The sequence below is a fragment of the Anser brachyrhynchus genome (assembly GCF_964034855.1).
Source record: "Anser brachyrhynchus genome assembly, chromosome: 13".
Lineage (NCBI taxonomy): Eukaryota > Metazoa > Chordata > Aves > Anseriformes > Anatidae > Anser > Anser brachyrhynchus.
In genome coordinates, this window is record NC_137708.1 from 3,354,228 (window position 1) to 3,373,940 (window position 19,713).

Below are 19,713 nucleotides of genomic sequence, written 5' to 3' on the forward strand. Positions count from 1 at the left end.
TGCATATTAAATGTAATAACTGATGAGTTTAGTAGAATAATCGCTATTACCATATGCAAGAAACATGCTTCATAAGTTATATAAGTCTTTAAGAACTGTTAACTTTTATAGAATTTGCTGCAACAAATCATTCTGGGAATATCTTATAGTTGTGTTTTCAATTGAGGTTCCAACATTTGGTTGAAGTCTATTCTGTACTTCTATCATCTCATAATTCCCTCCAGAGAAAAGAGAGAACAATCTTCATGTTGGGAGGGAGGATGAGGGAATGATAATTGAAACCATGTAATAAAAAGGTAATTTAGCAAAACTATTAGTTTTAGTTGTTGTTGTGGTGTTTGTTGTTGGTGGTTTTTGTTAGTTTTTTTTCTTTTTACTATTTTAAGCCCATTATTTTTAAAATTACTTCTGTATTAAAAAGGCTGTAAAACTACAGTGGATGTCAGCACATTACATCTTAATTCTCATTTTCCTTTGCATGAATAGTAAAATCTTTATAAATTGTGAACTAAAATTAATTGAATAAACTTCAGCTGAACATTTTAAGGTTTCTGTTCGAATTGAAAAAAGCATATTGTAGACTTTTAAAGTATCATTTAATGGTTTCCAACATTGACCACACCTCGAGTGCAGTACAGGAAGAAAGTGCTGATGGAGAAAAACAAAAACCAAGAACAAATGTTAATTAGTATCGTATGATTTATAGCTGTGTTTACAGCAGTAATACAGTTACTAACACCCAGATCTATTGCTAGATCATAGTTTTCCATCCAATAAAGAGCCATTATCAGCTACAACTTTTATCAGCCTGGACAGCCAGTGAGTTGCACCAGTTCAGCACGTAGGGCTACTTGGAGAAACAGATTACGGGCCTGGCCCAGGTAACATTTCTTGCTAGGTCACTTTTAGGCTGAATTGGTTTCTTGCCTGGTTCCTAGAACCGCCTCACGAACTGGGGCTTTGCATTACATTGGTAACGCAGGGAGCTCGGCGAACAGAGAAGGCGGTGGTGAGACCGGAGCAGGAGAACATGCTGCTGCTGCACAGGTGCTCCTAGCTTTAGGCAAATAACCTGTGGGTGGCTTGGTTGTGGTTTTGGCTTTTGGGTGAATTCTCTCCCACCTGTGTATTGTGACTTCAGTGTGCTGGTGAACTGTGACTGAATGCTCAACAGGAGTTGCCTTCCCCCTAGCCATCCTCCAGATTCTCCCCAGGGTTGTCTTCTGTGCGGTATCTTCATCAATAACTTGAATGATGCTCTAACGTCTGCTTCCAGCATCTGCAGATTGACAGCAACTGCGAACTTGGGAAGGGAGGTTCAGAATTCAAAATGATCGTGATAAATTGAAGAGGTGACTTGAGACTGGTAAGATGAAATTCAATAAAGGTAACTGTGGTGGCTAGGAAGGAGAAATGTGCATAAGTACAGACTGCAGTATACCTGGCCAGGAAACCAAAAGAGGAAAAAGAATCTATAGATTAAAATGGATTGCAAATGGAATTGGTTGCTTTTGTGGTGTTGGTTTTGTTGGGTTTTTTGTTGATTGTTTTTTCTAAACAGTTAGTTCTTACTCTGGGTGTATTAATAGTGTGTGTCTATGCTGGCCTGTGTGTTTCAAGGGAAGCCTGTGCTGTAATACTGGGTATAGATAGAGCTGAGCATCTTTTTTTTTTTTTTCTTTTTTCTTTTTTCAGTCCTTGAGCTAGAAGTGACATTTCCTTTAGTTTCTGAAGCAATACTGAGGCTTAAGTACTCTTTACCCTTTCTAGTGCATCTCTGTTGTTAATAGATGGCAAACTCTGAATATGCCTTTGTTTTTCTTAACTTCAGTTGAAAACCTCTACAGTGTAGCCATTTGGCCATAAATCAAAAAATAACCAAAGGGTGTTAATTAAAGGACATGCAATATCAAATATGGTATCTATGTGTCTCTAATTAAACTAATTGTTTCTAATGGAAGAAAAATGTTCTTTTAAAGTATTCATCATCTTATCTATAATTTCCATGAGTTTTATGATTTTCAGGAAATCTAACATCAACTTAAAAGCATAAATGACTATAGCAACAAATTTAGAAACTATCAGTAAATCCAGGATATTGTTATATAAACAATGTATTTCCTTATAAGTATATTAATATAAATAGAACAACTGCTTATAGCAAAAAAAAATATTATTAACAACTGAATTCTAAAGTACTAAAATTCATTAAAACTGATTCCTGACATTTCTGACTTGAAGACTAGGCCTCAGCAAGGCATAAAGTGCATTAGTGCCATTTCTCAAAGCGCTTAAAAGATTTCTAAAAACATAGGTAAAAGGTTTCCATTCACAGATCTAATGTTAAACTGAATTACAAGATAAAAAATCAGGAAATTCATATGGCAAATAGAATGATCTGAACTTTGAATTTACTTTATTCTGTAGATCAATAGAAATATATATTTAAAGCTACCAAGTAATTGGTGATCATGAAATCCTTTTGTATCAGCGTGTGATGCTTTAAGCAGCTTTTTGCTCAGTTACATTTTAAAGTGATGCTGAGACTTGTGAAACTGTTAAGTAGTTTACTGCATGTTTACATCTGTGAATTCCTGTCCATATCAGATGCCAAGGTAAACAGATACAAACCCTGTGAAGTGGAGTTTGCTCTCCTTTTGAGGGTTAGGTACTTTTTTTTTTGCAGCTGTCTTCACATTTCAATTGATCTCCATTAGGCTTTTGAAAACCAGTAACAATTGGGGTCATGGCACAAAGTAAGAAATTTTTGCTGCAGTGGTCAGTGTTTACAGGAAATGGTGAAACATGATGTCTAATCCTGTTAAGTATTATCATGTTCCCACCCCGTTTGACTTCGGGGGCATGTAAGAACCTCGTGGGCTCATGTCTTGATGACCCAGTCTCGAGGTTAAGTTGAAGAATATCCTGATTGTAAAGATCGGAATCTGTGTTGCCTAAAACTGGGAGGTCCACTTTTGTTTTCACATATGCTCTAAATTTTACAAGAAAATGTATATGCTTTGTAAGGGTTTGAAAAAAAAAAAAAAAGGTTGGCAACTCTTCCAATTTTTCTCCAACTCTTGGAATTTTTGGCTGAAATTAAGTTTAACTCTCCGTATTTGATTGTCTACATACCACTCTTTATATAAAGTCCAGAATCAAGAGCAGCTTCCATTACATGCTAGCAAGCACTATGAAAGGTTCACAGACCTGGAGCTTATGAGCTTGGTCGCAGTCTGTTTTCTCGGTGGGTCATTAGAAGTTAATGGGTGTATCTGCATGCAGTCCTCATTACTAACCGCCCTCCTATGGAGAGCAGTGGTCCCCTCTCTTGTCCCCAGGCTGAGTGGCTAGGGTCACTCTTTCATAACCCATTTCAGTCAAGTTAGTTTAACAGTTTAACATGTTTTTAGATAAGTTACAGAGCAACTGCAGAAGTACCACAACTGACACATCCAATGACAATGTCATACAGAAGTTGATACGTACCTGATGGGTATCAAGGTGGGTACTTCCCCAGCCAGAAACACTGAGGCTGGACATATAAGCTCTAAGTTTTAAAACCAGTCTGTACTCTCCAGTTTGGGTGTATATGAGTGCGGCTGTGTTGCTCTTGTTGCACTTGTGGGGTTGCATGTTTCCCGACAGTGGGTACCCAGTCCTGCTTGTGCTGCCCTTTGCTGTCTGGGACATCCCACAGGGCAAGTAGAACCTTCCAGCACTTTACAAACATCAGAAAACGGCAAACTACAGTAAATGAGCTGCCATAGATTCAGCCAATACATAACAAATTAAATGATCTGTAGCAATTTATTGTAGTGGATTAATTGTTTTGCATTTCTTTTTTAAAAAAAAAATCTTCTGATGACTTCGTGCTGTCTGGTAGGCTTGCCATTGACACAGCAGTCCCAGGGCTAGAAAATACAGTGTATTTAAGGCAAGTTTTGCCCTGTTAAAAGATCTAAACTGTACATGTTTTAAATCTGAAGAGTCAGAGACATGCTCAGCTAGGGTACGCAAAACTTACGGACATCTTTCTCTCATCCGTTCACACAGAGTGTAGCGCTCCATATGCCTAACTGCAAAAGGCATGGCGTGTTCTGTCTTCCCCGAACATGCTGTCCTTCCCTTTTCTAAGCATGCCGGTGGGTGGGTGGGCGAGCGTACAAGCATGCACGTCTGTGCTTGGGCGCGTGTGTAAGCACACGCAAGTCGCAGCAGCGTTGACATAGCTTTTCTATTTGCTATCACTTCTAAATGCTGGGATTACCTGGGCGATTGTTTTCTCAGAATGCCATAATGTAATCTCAAACCTAATACTCCAACAACCATGCACTAATTAAAACTGCAATTATATTTTTGCTCAAACAAAACGACTTAATAAACATTATCACAAACTGTTTACCCTTCCCAAAAACAATTTATGCTCACTAATACAATTTCCCATTAAAACTGCTGCCAGGTAAATTAAAAACTCTTGAAATAGTAAGTAAGTGGGAAATTAATTCAACAGTTTAATCTAGAGCTAATAACAGTTGCAAGCTCAGAAAAAGATTGCTACAGCGGGGAGTTAATTAACAGCTTATTCCCCATTTGATAAAAGTAATCCACTCTAATTCCAGTGTAATTTACCTCAATGTAATATAAAACCACAAGCTGCTTCTGGTGCTAGTAATTATTAGCCTTGTCCTGTAGCCACATTGACAATAAAAGTCAGCAGTATCTTAATAATAAGAGGCAGTCTGCTAAATGCCCACAATTAAAGATGTAACATGAAATCTTGAAACTGCAACAATCATGTATATTGCTAAACAGACTGGAGGTACAATTTCACTAGAAATAAGCACGTCTAATTGCTGCCCCCAGTTCTAAGAACCAGGTGTGCCTTTCATAAACCCAGGTTATTCCACTACAGAAAGTTCTGTCTAATAAATGCACTGGGGAGGATACAGGTTACAAACAGGTCTGCTTGTTTCAACTTCTAGTGAGCCTGTGTGGATTTGGTTTTATTATTTTCTCTGTCATGCAAATTCAATACAAAGTTTGGTACTCTTGACCTGAAATATCATACTGGCATCACAAATTCAGTGTGGCTTTTTTGACCTCAGCTATGTTGAAGTCTGTTTTCCTTTCTTTTCTCTTCGTGGGGTTAAAACCAAGGATCAGATTTTGTATATTCATACATGTATACGTACATATATACAAACATCCGTCTATATGAATATATGTAACATGTTTTATTATGCGTTTTCCCAATTGATCCCAGGAGAATACATTCTGATAATTATTTTGATTTGCTTGTGAGCAATCGTGACAGCCCACCACTAGGGAGCTCGCGCTGTATTTAAGTATTCCCACGTTCTTAGTTTGGTTTCTGAGTATCTGGTAGACTCCTTGGTCTGCCTGCATGATGTGCTCTTAGCATTTTTCCATTGTCACTGATTTAGGGATGTCATAGTAAGGATAAGTTGGTACACTGTAATCATAATTTACCTTAAGTGCAGGAAATTAAATGACCTACTTTATCATATAAATACTGGTACTTGAAATAAGAAATGTATGGCATTATTTTAACCCATTGGTTATTAACGAGGGGTGAGTGGTTTTGATTTTCTGCTATCGCCTAAAACATTTGTTTACAATATTGATGTATTTGAGAAGGTTCCTTCTGGGGCTTCGATGGGTTTCTCACAAATAAAACTTTTGCCTGCTGGGATGTGCTCCACTGGATAGCAATTGCAAACAACTACAACTGAGGTTATAATTGTGGAGATTTTTAATTATTCTAACCAGAGAAAGAAATAACTTCAAAGGCTAACATTGAAAATACAAAGGTTCGAGTACTGTGTGCTCACACCTTTGTAAATGTGTCAGAGTTGGTGACAAAAATGAAGACAGTGACCATAGCGATAGTTCAGCTACAGATACTGTATTCCTTCCCACATGTTCTTCAAGAAGCTGGAATTTCCTCGGCCTAGTGCAGAGGCAGATGGATGTTTAGAACTGAATTATGCTCTTAGAATGCATGAGATACGGTAGGGGACTCTGCATATTCGGCAGCATTCATGGGAGATCCACCTCAGACAAACTGAAAGCGAATAGAAACCAAGTATTTGAGGCCTCTGTGGGGAGCCTAGAGGGTGTATAAACTCCCATCCTAAAACTACTGTAATGCAATACATCTTTATTCATACTCTTTTTGTCAAAAATGTGCTTAATTACTATGAAGGTGATTAAGGCACTAAAACACCTGCCCTACGAAGATAGGCAGAGAGTGCTGGGACTCTTCAGCCTTGAGTAGCAAAGGTTCAAGTGGGCATCTCAGCCATGTGGGAAAATAGGCGGTGGGGGAGTAAAAAAGACAGCCAGGTTCCTCTTGGTGCTGCACAGTGAACTATGGGGGGTGTTGAAATACACAATCTTCAGAGATCCTTTCCAACCCTCTCTGTTTTCTGATACTTCATAATGCACTGGAATTTCTCCTTAATCTAGTGAAAATTTGTTGTTTTGAGGTTCTTCTTTCAGGCATTTTCCATCAAATAAGACAAGGTAAGAGCTGTTAACTGAATGAAATATGATGGCGAGGAGTAGACTGAATGTGTGAAATGATCATCTTTTATCTGTGAAAGCAGTAATATGGGCTCTTAAGAGAAACTGTTGGTCTCTGACTATAACTACGCTTAAGCTATGCTACCCAATCTCACTTCATTTATGTACATACGTGTATTTTGTCTATACACAAAATCCTTAGTATAAGTGAAGTGATCCTTAAAATTCTGTAGGTCAAGGATTGAAGTCCAATCTTTGCAGATGCTCAAACTAGCTAGACCTAGAAATGAATTAGCACACCTCATCAGCTGCTCATCCTTGCTCATGTGGGCCTCCGTGCTTTCATTGCAGTCACTGTTTCCGTGCTTATCTGAGCCATAGCAGAGGTGGGGCAGACTTTGAGCAATTCTAGTACAGCAGCTTGATCTGAATTAAGATTTCAGCTAGATTGTGTGGGGAATAATTCTGAAGGGCTGAGTACTGCTGGGCAGACTCAGGGTGTTGCCTTGTGTGTCTGACAGTGGAGAGCTGAAGGAGGAAGCAGGCTCCCAAGCCGTGGGTGCTGCCTGTTGTGCAGAGGTGGCCAAAAGCGTCGTGTGTCCACTTCAGAAATGCTGTAATGTGAAGGTTGATGGATTAAAATAAACGGACCCTAAAAGAGCTGTTGTGGTTGATAATCCTCCAGTAGTACCAGCTCTCCTTTTCACTAACTGCTGAATCAGGCAAGTTAGCGCAGGACGAGAAGTGCCCATAGGAATGTGTGAGGTGACGGTGTTAGCATGATTCTGATGCGTTGTAAGAGGAATCCTGTTCTGCATAGCCCTGACGTGCTTTGGCAAGAGCCCGAGAGGCAGCAGCCGCTCAGCAGGAGGGATCTGGTTTCCGCAGGCGGAGGAGCACAGGAGGTGCTCAGGGGCACGGCCCTGGGGATGAGTTTTGGGGCTGAGCGGGCAGCGGGGCTGGGCAGCGCTCCCGGGAGCACCGCTGGGTTGTGCAGGACTCGGCTCAACACCGTGGTGAGAGCATGTGCCGCGGCCGCGTCCTCCACACGGGTGCCTGAAGTGTGGAACAAGAGCCAAAGAACAAGCCTGTGTACAAAATACAAACATAACGCTTGTTGTTTGCCAGCTGTAGAGTGCAGTCAGTCTCAAGGTAAAGTAAAATAACCTCAAGGACACGGCTTAATTTCCATATGAGGCATGGTTAAGCTTGTTAATCGTCAGGGATAGATGTGAAAAAACACAGCTATCAGGGGCACAGGTTTTGACCAGCTCTTCTTGCCTGTTATAAATGAGCATTTCCAAAGACCAGATGCATTTGGCGATGACATAGACAACTAAAACCAATAAGATATTAGAGAATTTTTTCTTAAGTTCGAATTTCACCAAGATATTTAAAAAACAAACTAATAGCCTGCGTACACAATTTCTGAGCGCAAACAGTGTGTTTAACCCATGGTACACGGAAATGAAGTTATGCCATGTTCTGAAGAGGTCACCATTTTCAGTGGTCCTGACTCTTCCACGAGGAGTGCGCTCAGTGGGGTAATCGGCAGTGCAAGCAGCAGCTCGTGGCCCTGGAGTGCTCCTCGATTGCCTGCTTGAATAAATAGTAAGGTGTTGGAGCACCATCCTGAGAATCTGTGTAGGCCACTTCTGTAATCTGAGGTAGGAAACTTCACCATGCTATTCCTTTGTAAACCCACAGTTTCTAGCTGAACTAGAACAGTGTCACATCCAGTTAGCAACACGTCTTGTCCCATGCCCCAGGAAATAGTCCCAGTGGGTATTTATTTGCACTGTTATAAATTGACCATTTATCCCAGTTTATGTCAGACTTTCTGCCTATTGCTGCATATTCATGGCACTTCATCTGCATGTTCAAGTGCTCGCTGTTTTTCTTGTTGCCTTTTTCCCCTCCCTCCACCCTGAATTCAGTGAGCTGGTAGCAGATGTACTGAGAGCCCGGGAAAGTGAGGGTCCCCGACAGAGAGAATTAGATCAGTAATTTTTGTAGCAGGAGTGATGTGGAAGATAGCTGCAGACAGTGGGGGCAGGCGTTGGGATTGGCGGTGAGAGGGAGGATTTCAAAGCTCCAGGTTCAGGAGAGAACTAGGTGATGCTGTTCCTGATTTATATAGGATTTAGGCTCATGTTTACAGTCATATAACTTGTTAGCACATTTTTAGCAAGTCAGTTATGTTCTTCTTCCCAGTTTGTCTGGCCTTTCAGACAAGTTCTATTATGCTAATGTAATTAATATACATTCTAAAAAACAGGATAACAGCAGTTTATTTCAAGATTGTCTACTTTGCTTTTTTAGTTCTGTTTGCCATGCTGCCACTCAACACTTCACAGCTAATGCTAAAAGAGCCTTCTTTTCTGCAATTCTTTCTGGCACGGAAGGGCTTTCCTGTATCTCTCTGCCTCATTGACTCTCCATCTCATTTAAAAATCTTTGCTGAAAATACATCTTTTTCCCCTTGCATGACCCTCATAATTTTTATCTCTCTCTGCTGTTATTTTAGTATGTAATTTTACTTTTAAACTAGCTGATGGCCCTCCATTTGAGAAAGGGCAATCAATAAATTATGTGCTGATTGTGGATATTCTTCATCATATTTTGGTATTTCATTGTCCAGACTGTAACAGTTGATATATATTTTTGTTGTACTTTTTCACCTACTTTAGGGTATCATTATTCTTGGCTTTTAATAATTGAAAGAAAATTCAATCTTTTTCCACCAGGAAAGAGGGAGAATGAAGGAATGAATCTCCACCTGCTAAATATCATTTATATCGGTTAATGGCCTTGCTGAGGAAACACAAGCTTGAGTAAAGTTGATGTGGGTTGAGCAAAGACAGTGAATTGTTTTCTTGAATAATTTTTGGTTTATGTTACTAAATCATCAAGTAGCAGCTTCCAGAGATAGTAAACCTCTATGAAAAACTGGCCAGGAATTTCTGAAATACTTTTTTTTGGTGAAAATGGAAGCTTTTGGTGAGGGGAACTTATATGGCATCTTTAACAGGAGAGGTTTTTAAGTCCTACCTTGGTGCTTTTCCCAGGGTGTGAAGGAGTGTCTGCATCCTTTGGGATAACTTTAGGGTGCCTAGTATTCTAGTGTGCAGATGATGACTAAAATCTACAATTAACAGAAAATTTGTAGCAGTGAAATCTAGAGGAAAAATAAACTACCTACTGGAATGTGCTCATTCTGACAACACAAAGGTCTGGATATGTAGGTAGGTCTGAATATGTATGTATTATGTTTAAGCATAAATAATACCTTCCTTTAGCATAAATACTTATATTCTTGTAGTTTAGTTCTGTAATCTTGTTATGTGCTAATTAAAAAAAAAGACGGGACTGAGCAACTCTTGGCATTTTAGAAAGTTTTTCTGCATTGTTGTATTCTTTCTAACAGGTGATTAAAACATACATGGTGAGAAAAGTCTGTCTTACTGCTGTCTTACGTATTTTTTGGATTAATTTAATATTTAATGTCTGCTTATAGTAGATCCACCCACATAGGAGTTTCTTTTCCAGCATTCAGGAATGGTTGGTGCTGGTTGGTCTTCATGCTGTCGCTTGAGAACTAAATTGTAATATGTAAAAAAAGCAGGAACATATTCTTAGGTCATCTCAATGCATGAATCCAATCTCATAAAGATTTTTATTATGGTTTGAGGGATGAGATGTGCATCTTATTCATTTGCTCATACACATTCTAGCTGCTGACCCATTCATCAAATGCACAAGTCCAGGCCAACGGGAATGATCTCTCCAAGAAAGATAAAGAGCAGAAATTTCAAATGGAAGACATTCTTCTTTGTAGTGGCTCACCTCATCTGCCATCAGTTGGAATTGATATTAGCTAGCTTGTCATATGCCACTGTATCTAAGCAATACATACTATGAGAGTAGCTGGGGGAAAAAAAAAGGGAGGTGTGTGTAAATATAGCTTATAAAATAAAATCAGGGGAATTGTTTCATGTGTTGTTAAGGGAATGCTGAAATATTTTGTAGAAGCCTTTCAATTATTTCAATCTAGAAATTTTTGGGGGGTTGGGGTGGGGTGGGTGAATAGCGAGCAGTAACACATTATTGGCGATGGAATGTCATCAGGCAGCCAAAACCAAAGAGAGACCACCTTGCAATCTGAAAACACTGATTGCATTTCGTGCGAAGCCAGTAGCATAAATATGCTTATTTGTTTCTTAGTTTCGGTAAATGGCTTAATTAATGAATATCTCATTGGCTAATGCTATGCCTGCAGCATTACAAGTGAAAGTGTTAATGTTTGACCGTTAGAGCACCAAAAACTTTGAAGCTGACACTGAATTTTGTAAATATAAAACAGCAAGAACTAAATATGATATATTTTCAAGTTCCTGGAAAATTAAAAGATCAGCTTTTACAGCCATGAAAATTATTTACTAATCTTTATATATACTCACCAGTGGATTATATCATGAAACATGGCTATGTATTCAGGGTAGCTCTAATTGTGCCAGATGATTTGGTAAGAAATAATCAGTACCAGTCTGTTTTGGGCAGGAATCTTTTACATGGAGGACACCTTCTTCAAAGGTTACTTTCCTGGTTAAACAAAAATTACCGTATTAAAGATTGCTAAGTTGCATGAAAAGCTCTTTCTTAGAGTTAGTCCCTCTGGTGAAATTGCAATAAAATTTGGTAAGGAATTTCTCAGGAGTAAGCAATGCACTGCCTGTGCTGCAGATAACGTGCAGGAAGTATGCAGAATTCCTGAGCTCTGGTTCATTACGAATATTGTCTTAGTTACTAATTTCAAAATCCGTGACAGCCATTTTGTTTGTTGATTCCCTTCTTTTTAAGAACATTAACATGAGAAATACTGATAAAGCAACTTTCAGTTCTCTGTTTGAGAGTATGGGCAAGCAAGGAAAAAGAAATTGAACTGTTAAAACTACAACAGTGCTGCTCGCTCAAAATGTAGTTCTGGCTCCCCTGAAGTCTCTTCAAATTGGCGAAAGATATTGTTTGCAAAATCCTAAAAGTAAATAACCAAAATATTTATTTTAATGTGTATTTTTATTAAACTAGACAGCATTATTACTGCCATGGATTAAAGACCTGTAATGTGACTTTAATATTGTTATTAGATGTTAATGTCTTAGGATAGTGCTCTGAAGATGAAATAGTTCTCATTTACTTTTCACCATAATGAATACTAATGTGTCAGGGGACAGTAGGCATCTTTGCCTTCTGTTCAGTTTGGCCAAATAGGAAAGACGAGAACAGAAGACAACAATTAGTCATCTGTGAGTGAATGCAACTGGAAGTTGTGACTAAAGCCAATTGAAATCCAGTTGTACAGATCTCCCTCTCATTTTTCTGTTTTGACTAAATAAAATAAGAACAGACAGTAAGTTGTCCGGTTTCCAAGATTTCTGGTGAGAATTATTCATAATAGATTTGTTATTTCTACAGTGGTTTACAATACCATTTCATCTCGTTATTGGAGATGTTACGCTCATCATATTATGAGCTCTTCCACGAAGGGAAAAATAACTCACTGCCTGGAGAGAGTTTATTTTCTGCACTCACAATAAGACGCTAAATATTTTTGCTCAAAAACAAAAATATTTAATCTTCTGGGCAAAATTAATGTAATGCTATCTTCAGTAAATGTGGGAAGCTATCACAGGTATAATAGAACAAAATCTAGTTTTGTTACTCTGTGCATAGGAATATTTGTTTACCCAGGCTTAGAATTGCTCAGGGTCCCTCTTTTTCCTAGCTGGGAGCCTTGTCCACTCTTTGAATCCACAGCAGAATACCTTAAGTGCTATCTGTAGTAAATAATAATTTGGACATAAGTTAAAATAGTTAGAGTTAATATTTTTATTTATTTATAAGGGTTTGCTTGTGGCGGCAAAAGTTACATATGAACGTGGCATGGATGCTATTTCTTTCTCACTGTTTTGGCCTAAAGGGTCTCGCAGATGTCGGGTAGAAGAGCAACCTTCCTCCCTGGGGCTGGCCTGACTCTCAGTCCTACTTCCAGAGGCTTGGCAGCTCTAAAGCTACCAGTCAAATTCAGTGTCTGAAGAACTGGGAAAAGTTTGTGAATGCTGCTCTCGTCACACACACGTCATCATAATGCAGGCGTGTAGTTTATAGAGGTGTTCCTGCTAAGCACCTAAGAACAACGGTGAAATTCATTGGATGCACTTATTTTTCATCACCGCAGTTTTGAGTGCTGCTGAATATGGAATATCCTGAAAATCAAATTCAGTTTATATCTAGACGTGCGTATAGTGGCTGTGAGAGTGTATCTTGTCAGTGTTCTGGATTTCTTCCAGCAATAAATAAGCAAAATACAGCAGCGTATGATCCTCTAGTTCATACGTTATTTTGGAGGGAAGGGTTCTATTTTCATTGTGGAGAGAGTTAACATTTTATTTTACTGTTTTTGTCGATTACGTTACGTGGTGCAAATTACTCTTTTAAGAAGACCAGCATTTCATACGGAGCATTACAGCAGCACAGTAATTCTCTGTCTGCCCTCGCCCGTTAGTGCAAGGTGTGCGCACCCGCAGCGAGACTTGGGCTGAGGTTGGCACCCCGAGAGCCTTGGGCTGCCCACCTGGAGCGGGCGCTGCTGGCACGGCCTGGGTTCAGTTCTGTCGCACCTCTCTGTGCTGCTGTTTCTCTCTGGAAAATTTCCCTGGTTATAAAGAAAACAGAAGAAAATCTCGTGATCACTTTGGGGCTCTGGCTGTTACTTTTTACAAGGTAGAGTTATTGATGTCTCCATACCATATGGTGTGATCCCGCGATGCCTCTTGTACAATCTGATATATAAGCATATATCTCAATAGTTCAATATTCGTAATATAAATCTCTCTTTTGATATGTTCCAACAGATAAGGCTGGACCTTTTACATGGTTACCAAGGACAAAGTTAATCAGCTACTATTTTAGTTAATTTTTGCCTTATATTCTTGTGTATTTTACTTGGTAGAAATTCTTTTTTCATCCATAAATACACTCATGTTTTTTAAAATAGATAATGGTTTTTTTGCATAGAACCAGACACAGAGGATTGTGAAGAGTGTATTTGCTTTTTTCGTTATTTAAGAAGCAGGATGTTTTTGAAACTTGAGACCAACAGCACAACAGTTGGAACTCAAAACTGTAACTCCAAGTTACAGCTGGTAACTTTGTTTATCATACATCTGAAATATTTTTTGGTATTTAATTAAGTAGTGTAATTCCCCTATTTTTGTGGTCATTGAAGAAGTTACTTAATGGTCTTTTCCAACCTAAATGATTCTATGTTTTTGTATGTGTGCATGTAGTGCTTAGGGACATGGTTTAGTGGTGGACATGGTAGTGTTAGATGATGGTTGGACTTGATGACCGTAAGTGTCTTTTCCAACCTACATGATTCTAATTCTATATATTCCATTAAAAAGTCATCCTTTCTGAACCTGAGCTTTTCTCTTCAGAAATTCCAGTAACAACAAATCCCATACTTGAATCTGCAAGTAAACTATATATCTTCTTGAAATGTATAAAAAGTAAGATGTAGATTTTTGCTGCTGGACAGTAATATGGATGAGACCAAGAGCTACTGCAGTAATAGCTAAATCTGGTGTATAATTAATGTTAGAAATATCTGTATCCTTCAACAAAAACAAGTGCAACAGAATAGCAAGCGTCCAGCTCCTGAAACAAAGGAAATTATCTTTTGAGGTTCTGCAGGCTTCATGTTTTAAGACTAGAGAAGTGAAAACAGTCGTAGTTTCAAGAATAGTAAGTTTTCAATGCCTGAAGAAATGTAACTAAGAAGAGAACCAGGGAATAGATTCCACATTCTTAAACGTCTTTTCCAACCTAAATGGTGCTGTGATTTATTTATTTTTTTCTGATTACTAATCCTTCAATTGTAAGGCAGAGATTTTATGCATCACGTTTACAACAGTATAGATTAATACTGGCTTGCATTTGAAGTTGGGTAGAATATAAATGATTAAGCTCTGGTTTGGCTGAAGGTGCAAGTCTTTCTGACGAAACAAACAGAAACGACAGGCACTAAGAAACAAGAAAAGCTTTATTTTTGATGGATGCCAGGGTCTCGCAAGTATATTTAGTACATAAAGGGAGGTGCATACTTGTAATATTTGAGAACAACACAGTTAAAATATTGCTGGGTGCAGGTGTTCTGTACCTGGAAGTGTCAGATCCAAGTTTATTGGGTTTTCTAGTCTGCAGAGATCTTCAGTATCCAGGTGGGTTCAGCAAATCATATGTATTGCCTCAGCAGCAGAAATATCTTATGTAAAGTAATAAATAATATAAAAAGGAGTGACAAACCGTGTCCTTAAAAAAAAAAAAGGCTGTGATATTTTCACTTTTTAAGACATAAACAGTGTAAAGAAGGAATGAATTATTGCTCCATGTGGTTGAATTTGTGGCTAGAATTTGGAGAGCAAATGGCTGAGGCTTCTTGTGCCTTTTTGTTTTAAGTGTCCCTTGAAAAAGGTACTGCGATGAGTAGAGAAGTTCATGGGAAATCTCCTCTTCCTTCCCTGGGTAACTTTTTGGGTTTGTGGTCAGATACGTCTCTTTTAATGATGATAAATACCTGACTTTTTGTTTTCACAATTTCTCAGCTCTTCATAAGTTCTGTACCATTATTATAATGCAGTAATACAATATAATAATACGAAAGTGAGATCAGGAAGGCCTTCACTTGTGTATGATTTCTGTATCGTTCCTAAGGCCAGGTGCTTGTATGGTACAGATACAATATCTTCTGTTGTAGTATGTTTTATAATATAAATAATTAATTCTTATCAAAACTTAAAAAATGTAGTTTGAAGCTTGAGGCTGGTGCACTTCCTGTTATCACAGTTGTTTATCACAGGGATGAGCTGGCTGGGCTGATGAAACTCCTTTGTAAGTTTTGACTGTGTAGCCTGCTTAAGTGGTTTATAGGTTTTTGCACTGCTTCTAATGGCTAATGATAATTAATATTTTTTAACAATAGTAGTAATTTAAACATGCTGCTTTAATTAATGTTATCCCATCTTTTTCCTTAATTAACCAAGTTGTCATAAGCCTGGAAACATTACTACTGAGGAAATTGAAAGAAATAGTTTGTAGATTGTAATCCATTCCTCCCTTACTGCTATTCAGTTTCCAAATTTTGATGTCCACTGTACCTCTAGGAGGATTATAACTATGAAATAATTTGGTAAAATGGCCTGATATGGGGTCTTGGCTATGGATACAGGAATTTGGGTGGGTTTTTGTGTTGTTTTTTTGTTTTTTTTTTTTTAAATTCCAGTACCTTTCCTCAGTAGCCTGCACTTTCCCCTAAAATCTCTTGCTTTGAATACTGGAGGCCCTGACTTAACATCCCTGTTGGATAACAACTCTTAAATTCGTCTCGTTAGGGAAGTATAATCTTAAAATTGTTTATACGTATCTAGCATTAGCACCAATAAGTAGGTGTGACCTGACTTTGTTCCAGTAAGAAAGAAATCTAGCCAAATACTTAAGAAAGGAGAAGTTTTTCCAAATGTCGGTACATGTTAAAGTATTACTGAACTATTAAAACCTCAGGACTTCAACCAATTCATTTTAGTCATGATATTGCCTAAAGTTGAAGTATTTTATAAAAGCTAAACAATGCCAAATGCATTTGGCTGAGATCAAAAGCCAAATCTATTTGTTCTCTTTCATCTTCAGTGTTCCATTTCCTAGGAGTATGACCTTAGTCAAACATCTATTAAAGTTAGCTTTTGATCTTACTCCCTTTTTTAGAAAAAAGAAAAAAAGTCAATCTTTAAAATTTTCTTCCAGAGACAATCACACTATTGTGTTTTAATGTTCCAGTAGTGTGTGAGTAAATAGGATTCTCTGATGTATGTGATAGAACAGTGGTTAAATGGGACAATCATTTTTGTGTCAGAGACAAGAATCAAAAGGAAGCATTCTTCAGAAGCTGTTAACTGGAAAAATCCCCCCAGGTCAGTGGAAACATGTTAACTGGTCAGTGTGCTGCATTTTTTGGTCCTTTGATGAAAATGCCTTGTAATTTGATAACAGGTAGCTGTTCATTTGTAATACAATTTTCTCTTCACCAGTCAAAGCTGCCTACTGATTCATCAGCAAAAAGGTTGATTTTCTTCTCAGGTATGAGAAATTTAGTGGCTTTTTGAAAGAAGTAGGGACAAATAGGAGAGTGGATATTATATCCTATATTTCCTGAATAGAACTGTTAAGATGTTTTTGGTCATATATAAGTTTCTACAGATAAGGAACTCAGGAACTGTCTCCAGTTCACTTCTCCATGTAGGTGAAGTGAGTAGGTCTATCTTAAATATATACTGGTTCCTAAAACTATATGGAGGAATAAAATTACAGTTAAGATTTACATTTAACATAGTGAACTGACTTGACTAATGGTCATTTATTAATTCATCTACAATAACTGTCCTATTAAAGCTACTCTCATCAATATAGTGTCACAGGTTTTGAAATCTCAATTAAAGGATATTGTAGAAGAATACTGAAAACATTTATTTAAAAGCGGTATCTACAGAACAAACAAAATGTATCTTTTTATTAAACTATTTTCAAAGATATCACATATTAAACTTCTGAAACTAGAGTTAAATGCTTACTGGAAACACACTGGAATATTACCTAGGTATGTTTGTAATAATATATGATACTCAATTTCTCAATGTGGGAAAAAGCCTTAAGGTAGACTCTTAGCTCTAAAAACATAGCTGCAAAGAGCACAGTATTAATATCAATAAAAAGCTGAGGACTGCAAAGTATAGTAATTGTACAGGGAACAATTGCAAGGGGTGATATGTCAATTTACAGAAAAGGAAGATTAATAGATATGTGCAGTATTTTTCTGAATTGCTAAAAACAAAATTCAATACATCTTGGGCATAATTTATATTTAAGATATTTTAAATTTTAAAACAAATTTATTTAATTTGACTTATGACATCTGAGAATGTATTTTAAGATCTGACTGTACTTTGACTATTGAAATTGTTGAACAAAACTTAAGCTAAAATGGTTGATGCCATAGTTTTATAAGCAAAACTGCTGTACTGATGCAAACTCAGGAGTAAGACCACTAGAGTTTATCTGGAAAGATTTGCAAGGGCAAAGAGAATATTTGCATAATTTTAGATTACTAAGTGTTTCAGTTCACTGACTAGATTATTCCTCTCCTTCTTAAGCCTTCATTTGGCTCAGAGGCTGCAAGTTAATTCAGCTTGACCAATGAGTGGAGACATATCCTTTAAGATTTTGAAAATGGTGTAGTTCATCTTCTGTGTGTTAGTTTTATTCACAAACTGGAACAAGAAAATAAGCTTCCAGTCAGTTTCTCAACTTTGAAAAATGGTCTTTACCTTTCATAGCATAAGATAGAAATAGCTATTCTGGCGTAACTTCATAAACAAAGAAGATATTAGCCCATTGGGACTGAATTATTTGTCTCCTGTGTTATTTGTGTAAGTAAATGTGCCTGAATAAGCTTCAGCAAAACTATATTGGAAGAAGTTAAAACGGGAAGATCAGAACAATCAGAAGTAAAAAAGGAAAGGAAGTAAGTAAAGGTATAAAGGTACACACTCCTCTGTAGTCATGTTCCATACACTCTCTGGTTGTGTGATCAATAGTCATTAATTTATGCCCCAGGGGAAAATATTGCTCTTTGTGTTTCTTTACCTGTGGTGCAAACATAGCTAAATCTGGTTAGCTTCAGCCTGTGGGCTGCCTCCTATTTTTCCTTCGCAGTGCTAGAAATTCGCATATCCATCAACTATGTACAGAAGGTGCCCCAGCAGCGGCTGGGCTTTGACCTGAGGAAGTGTTGGGCAGCATTCGCTACCTGACGTGCCTGTTCTCGTCTCACAGAAATGTGCTGGAAAGTTGCATGAAAGCTTGTCCTTTCCCAACTATGGCGAATTGGATTGCTGTTGAAACACTGCTGAAATTGAAGTAAACAAATCTAAAATAGCTCATTTTCTTCTTAGGCAGGTTACTAGCCAAAATGTGTATGCCATGGCACACCACCAATGCAAACTCACCACAGAAGCCCGCTTACAATCATCACTGATAGGATGTGACATTGGTGACAAAAAATCCCTGCTGACTGCGTGAAGCGCTGAGTTGTAACTGTTTGGGATGGATGCTTTTGTCCACTCCCTGAATTAAAAAAATAAAAATAAATAGATAAATAAAGTCAGGCTTCGTTATGTCAAAACTGTATGGAGAAAGAGATGATAAATAGCAGGTGGAGTCTTCAGTCTACTCCGTGCTCCCTCATGTGTTACTTTATTTTACATCAAACAATTAATGGAAAATTTAGCTGGAAGAATTATGAATCATCCTTTCCCAGAAAGTTTCAGTAACATTTCTGCACTATGTTCTCTGTCGAATCAATAGTAATTGCGAATGTGGTAGATTCTACCTTAAAGCTGGAGAGCTGCTTGGAGCCTGGGTCACTAATTTCCTGAATTTTCACTGGATTCTTTTCCTTTCTTGCCAGAGACATTATTGCTTTACTAGTCTAGATACCATCCAAAACTATTTTTCACTGCGAAGAAGCTGTGGTATTTCAAATGATCATAAAGTGCTAACATTTCACTTTTATACAACAGCCAGACCTGGAAAGTGAGTATAAGTCTCAGAAGAATATTTCACATTTTTTTTAATTCTTAAGTGATGCTGCTTTTGAGCTTGTGTCTTTGAGGTGGAGCATGGGCTCCCTCTTCTCATCGCTTAGGTTAGTGCTTCAAATGAGCACAATATTTTTGTGTGTTTTATGAAATGGCTACAAAAGTCTCAGCCTTAAGTAAGAGCAGTGGTAGCTGCTTTACCATGGCGTTCCGTTCCTGCTCTGGCAGAGGTCTTGGAAAAATTGCTTATATGGAACAAATAATATGTAGGGGATGATTCTACAAAGTTAAGTGGAAGAACTGAGCGAAAATTTTGTAATATGAACTGGCACAAGTTGTCAGCCCAACTGATGGTCTGTATCCAGTGATTTTGGTGAGAAGAATCTAATGCTTGCAAGTAATGCCGCTGGTTTTAAGTTGATTGCAGATGGATTGCTGCAGCATTGGGGGATTG

At 37.9% G+C, this 19,713-nt stretch overlaps 1 protein-coding gene and 1 long non-coding RNA gene across 9 annotated transcripts in view; both read left to right on the forward strand.

Annotated features, from left to right (window-relative positions):
• The window catches only part of DACH2 (dachshund family transcription factor 2), a 289,571-nt gene that overhangs the window by 166,650 nt on the left and 103,208 nt on the right, over positions 1-19,713 (forward strand). The window lies entirely within an intron of this gene.
• On the forward strand, positions 1,056-18,180 carry LOC308177340. Its single transcript, XR_013939022.1, has 2 exons — positions 1,056-1,366; positions 3,414-18,180. It is a non-coding gene; the product is annotated as an uncharacterized lncRNA (long non-coding RNA).